This window comes from Canis aureus, chromosome 25 (assembly GCF_053574225.1).
Source record: "Canis aureus isolate CA01 chromosome 25, VMU_Caureus_v.1.0, whole genome shotgun sequence".
NCBI lineage: Eukaryota > Metazoa > Chordata > Mammalia > Carnivora > Canidae > Canis > Canis aureus.
In genome coordinates this window covers 37526490-37532489 of record NC_135635.1, presented here as the reverse complement: position 1 = coordinate 37532489, position 6000 = coordinate 37526490, and the positions used below count along the sequence as shown (strand labels likewise).

At 36.4% G+C, this 6000-nt stretch overlaps 1 protein-coding gene across 1 annotated transcript in view; it reads right to left on the bottom strand.

Annotated features, from left to right (window-relative positions):
- Nucleotides 1-2184: 2184 nt before the first annotated feature.
- Nucleotides 2185-6000, bottom strand: part of LOC144297262 (ovostatin homolog 2-like) — a 51072-nt gene continuing 47256 nt past the window's right edge. The window contains exon 36 of the mRNA XM_077871118.1: nucleotides 2185-2359. The gene's annotated coding sequence lies outside the window, so the exon portion shown is untranslated. The remainder of the gene's footprint in view (nucleotides 2360-6000) is intronic.

Sequence of the window (6000 nt, the reverse complement as noted above, 5' to 3'; positions counted from 1 at the left end):
TTTCTTAGGGAGTAAAGCATAAGAGTTTAATTCTAGCAGGAAAGAGAACTTCTTCCTATTCACTGAACCCACCTTATGACGTGTCTGAAGCACTTTTTTTTAGTTTTATTAGGATGTAATTGACATACAGCCCAGTATAAGTTTAAGATGTACAGTATAATAATTTGACTTACATATATTATGAAATGATTACCACATTGTTTTATTAACATTCATTATCTCATATAAATATAAAAAAAGAAAAAATATATTTTTTCTCATAATGAGAGCTCTTAGGATTTGCTTGACAACTTTCAAATGCACTATGCAGCAGTCATCATGGTGTACATTACATTACACTATTCCTTTAATAGGGAAAGATACACATCTCCAACCAAAAGTGTCTTTTGCTGGGTTCCCACTGTTGCACATTCCAGATAATAAAAAGGACTAAAGTCAATCACATCTAGTGTTCAGATGTGAAAACATGTTAAGGAAACCTAACTCAAAATTGCAGTTAGTAGGGGTGTCTGAATAGCTCGGTCAGTTGGGCATCTGCCTCTTGGTTTCAGTTCAGGTCATGATCTCAGGGTTGTGGGATGGAGCCCTATGTCAGGCTCCGCACTGGATGTGGAGCCTGCTTAGGATTCTCTCTCACCCTTTGTCCCCAACCCCCAAATAAATAAATAAATCTTTTTAAAAAATTGCAATTGGCAAGCCAAGAAAAGAGGGCTTTTATGCATGTACACTTGTCACAGCTTGGCCGGCAGGAAGAAGGATAGTTTTCTTTTAGCAGCAACAACAAGGTGCCCTTGTCTGCAGCCAGTGAGAAGCTACCACTGCTTCAAACTCTCATTTTCCTTCAATAAACTTTTGCTCAAAACAACTCCTCCCAACTTCCCCCTTTCCTCTATAAAATGATGCTGTCCTCATTTGTTCTCTGGATTTGCCTCTGGTTCACCATAATTTGTTTGTGTCGAATTGTGACTCCTCTGCTATTTTTGAATAAATTCAATTTTGCTGGCTGAATTGTTTACCTTTTTCTTTTACAAGGCTGACATAGGGTATGGTAAACTTCAGGAGGCATTAACTTGTGTTTTCTTCTTGTTATAGTTTCACTCACCTCTTTCTAAAAAGACAGCCTCATGTTGTGTATTTCTTTACTTTGAGGATTTGGGCCAAATCTAAAGAAAATTGGTTCCACTTAGTTGACTAAGACCATGTCTTTAACCTAATACTTCTCTCCATCACACATAGGAAGCAGTTTCAGATTGGTGAGCATTTATGTTATCCCTTATGAAAAGCAACAACAAAAATCTACTGCTCTTCATGTGTTTCCATTCCTTAGCATTTCTTTGCCCTTTGTCATAACACTTCCTCCAAAGTGTGACTCTGAAAGGGTACTTACATTTAGAACATTTTTATTAATTAAAATGCAGAATATAAATCATACCAGCTGTGGGACATAGCTGGAAATCAAATGTTTTCTAAGACTTTATTAATATATTGTAATTTGGATGCTTTAAATCTAACATCAATTAGAGGAAAGTCAACATGAGGAATTTTTAAAATACACGGTAATTACTATAAACATTTAAGTTTGTTGAAGGAAAGGAAAAATTTGCGAGACACTTCCTTTTAATAAGGTGAATTGAATTTATATTTACACATGTACATGTAATCTGACCTGATTTGGCAGAGACAATCATAATTATTAAATATTTGAATACCCCTCTGATAAATAAATATATATCTACCTTTAAGCTAACTAAAGAGACTTCCCCATATGAGAATTCTCTAGATTGCCAATTAGCAACAAAAATTTGTAGTATCTACCCTTATAATTTTCTATCTGGGACTTATGTTTGGAATTATGGTTTATTTTCTTTTTCCATGGAATTATGATACTCAGAGAATGATTCTCTTAATCTACTTATACTCGCCTCTGATTGTAATTCAGTTGCATCTGACTGAGACTATGATTGCTTCTTGTTTTGAGGTGTCCTCCTGGGACCTCCAAAGTGAATTTTGCAGAGTAGCCATTGTATGTGTATGTGTGCACATACACATGTGCGTGTGTGTATCTCCCAAATACACTCTCTAAATTTGGTATAGTTATCTAGCTGTTTAAATGTGAAATTTAAATGTGAAATGGTAACAATAACAGAAATATGTATGCACACAAAAATACAGACACACACACAATGTTTTTGGGATAAATTCAATGAATAAGAATGCCATTTCAATAGGGAATGCTGAACTGTTGCTTCTGATTCTCAGCTTGGGTTTTTCATCAGGCAAAATTGGTGTCACACTTCCAACATATGGGAAATTCGCCTTTTTTCTATTCACATACATTCCAGTGTACATTTTTTTCATCCTGTAAAGCAGAGATTTATTTCATCATGAAGAATAAATGTGCATTGTTGGAATAAGGCTTCCTTATAGATAATAATAAAGAATTCCAAACAAAATCTATTTTCAAGGTCATTGCTCTAGTCTAAAATGTATCTTGGAATTTCCTTTATGGTAAATGTTTTCAAAAGAGCAGTGGCTTCCTTTATAAAATCAAGAGAATGAGTCCAGTAATAGTCAAATGAAATATAATGAAGATGTAAGTCCAAGTCTGTATATTTATGAATATATTGCAGTTATTGATAGTGTGCTTTTATTTCAATATATTCATATATTTAATACACAAAGACATTTTATATCCAGTTACTCTTGTCTACATAGAAAAATGATTGAAAAGTATATAGGCAATATATACTAATAAAAAGTAAGTAGGTAATAAATACTCATGAAAAGTCAAAATAAGAAAGAGGAAATTATATTTCCCATCTTAGTGAAAATATATTCTCAGTTCCAAAGTTAGTTTTGAAGTGTAACTTCTCTTCTGTCCTTCCTTTCTTGCTTCATTTTCTTTAAAGTACAGCTCCTCAGGTGGTATCTATAATTTTTAACATTACAATATGAAACTTCAATCTTAAAAAAAAAAGGGCAGCCTGGGTGTCTCAGCGGTTTAGCGCCGCCTTCAGCCCAGGGCGTGATCCTGGAGACCCAGGATTGAGTCCCATGTTGGGCTCCCTACATGGAGCCTGCTTCTCCCTCTGCCTCTGTCTCTCTCTCTCTCTCTCTGTGTCTCTCATGAATAAATAAATAAAATCTTAAAAAAATAAAATATGAAACCTCTGGGAAGTTCCCTAACCATTTTGCCAACTTTAACTATCATTACTTTGCATAACATTCAGTGTTAGGATAGAGGCTAAAGGACTTAAAGAAATCTGCCAGGAAATTAGTACAAGTCACGAGTCACGTAACAAATGAGACCTTGTCCTGCGCTCTGTAGAACCTGTTCATGACGAGAATTCTACCCGTAACCTCAGTAGGCTGATATTTCATGCAGTAGATGGTAAGCAATGCTCATCTGTGTTCTTCTTTCAGACCTCTCTTTGTGTGAAGACCCACAGAGTATGTGCCTGCGGTGGGGCCCTGTCAAGGGTAGCAAGCTCACAGTGTTCTCTTCTGAGGTACTGTTACAGAAAATAATAAAGTGTTTGTAAACTTGTTTTGATTTTGGCATCAAAGTTTCTCTAGCAAGTTATAAAAATTTCCAGAATCTTTTTGCCAGTGGAGGCATACTTAGTCTTTAAGGCAGAGTGTGACTGGGAATGAATGCACCACGCTGGGAATGGTTTGTAATAAATGCAACCTCTTTACACGAATAAAGTTCTACTTTTATTGTAGCCCATAGGAAAACACATTTACTCAACTCGTCTTTTCAATATTAGTATGTGATTTGTGTATAGAATTTTCCTTCCTTTGCAAAGCAGTTATAGTGCAAAGTCTCTAGAGTCTGAAAGCCAGTGTTTGGATCCTAGTTCTTAACAGAGGAAAGACCTTGAATAAGTTACTTGAATTCCCTGTGTTTCTCTTTCTTTGTCCATAAACAAGAATAATAATAACAATATTTTATAGGCTTGTTGTGGGGATTAAAGAAATTAATATATTTAAAGTGCCTGACACTTAGAAAACCCTGGAAAAGTCCCTATCAAGATATCATACATATGCATGCATGCACAGCCCTCCCCCCCCCCCCAAATTCTCATTGTGGAGAACATTACTGTGAACAATAGGGGGGTTCATGTCAATCAGCACGTGTACTAGCCCCTCTTCAAAATGATTTCCCTGGGGTTAGTAATCTAGAAAGAACTTTAAAAAGGAGACATTACAAGTTCTATATAAAAATATGATAGGAAAAAAAAAAGGCAAAGAATTGGAAAAAAAAGATGAGAAAATCTTTAAGAGCTGTATGTAACAGAATGCCGAGCTTAAAAATATCAAACATTTATCTCTTCTGGCACAAATTCTGAGGAAGGTGGTATTGGCACTGGTTCAGCAGCTTACCAATGCCCTCAAGGCATTTCTTTCATTCTTTCTTCTCTGCCACTTGGTGGGTCAGTATTTTTTTTGCCTCTTTAGTGACAGCTTGGCTTCTACAGTAGCAAACATTATGCATTCCCAATAATATCTCAGTCTTAAAGAAGAGGGTCAGCAGAAAAAGAGTTTTCTTCTCCCGAATCTCCTGAATACCTCTCTCTCTCTCTCCTTTCTCTCCTTTTCTACCAAGGATCAAAGTCATTCCAGATGCTGTACCAGGAGACATCCTTGTATAGGTCCTTAGATTTGTTTCTTATATCTCAGTGCTAGACCAAAGTAGTGATCTGTGGTGTGTCCTTTAGATATTCTCTATGGCAGAAATACTCATAATCCCAGCTGCTAGAAATGTTGGTGGCTGTTGGCTCTCAGATGAATTCAGCTCTGAAAGTCTCCCTCAGTATAAGAGAGACTTTTCATCCCCTTAAGGTATCCCATAATGGGTGCTTTGATGCTATAAAGACCTAGCTCCCTCACCTTAAGATGGGAGAATTCTAAAGACCCATTCTAGCACCAAAGAGCTCAATGGTCTGAGATTTTTATTGGGATTCATCACAGCTCAACTCTTCTCTCTGTATAATCCAGATTCTTTTATCCTCCACTGGTGTTATTCTTTAAAGCCCTCTTTAGTCAAACTCCCTACCCACAAATCTTCACCTCAGAGTCTATATTCTAGGGAACCTAGACTCCAGACACCACTCCCTTTCAGTGGGAACTGTGATAATGTGATTGGCTTAATAGTTATAATTCATCCAAAAGTATCCTGCCCGAGGCCAGAGCTAAACACAAATTCCTGTTTTTCTAGTTTTTCTCACTGTCTCAGACATCTATGCAGTTAACTTCCTCACCTCCTTCAAATCTTTGCTCAAATGTCACTGCTTCAATGAGGTTGAACGTAAATCTACCTAGTATTTCAATCCTTCTCCTCGTCCCATCTCCCTGGACATTCTGGATCCTCTTACCCATCTCTACAGTTTTTATTTTCCAACAACACTTACCACCTTCCAATTTCTTAAATTTTGCTTATCTATGTTGCTGATTTTATGCTTACATTTATTGTTTGATTATATTACATGTATTGTATATCTCTCCCATTGAAATGTAAGCTCCACAAGGATAGCCATTTCTTACTATTTTCATTTACCGATATAGCCTGACTGTCCAGAAGAGGTTTTTGGTGCATATAGGCACTCAAGACTGATGGTCTGAACTAAAACAGGATGGCAGTATGGATAAAAGGAAATGGATCAATGAGTTATTCATTTGGTAGGTGAACACTGGTCCATTATCAACAGTGAATGAGTAGAATGTGAGGGACGAGGTGAGATACTTAGATAATTCTTTAGTGATGATATTGTCACACACTGAGATAGGGTATCTCAGTAAAAGAACCTGGTTTAGGGGTAAATGATGGATATTATTGAGGTGTCTGTGGGACATTTGACTAATGTACAATAGACAGTGGGATTCATGGAGGCTGGAAAGTAGATAGAGAAGCATATATGTGGGAATCAGACATAAATTTTAATTTTGTAGGATTTTTAGTGTGTATAGTGAGAAGAGAAAAAGACTTGCTAGAATCAT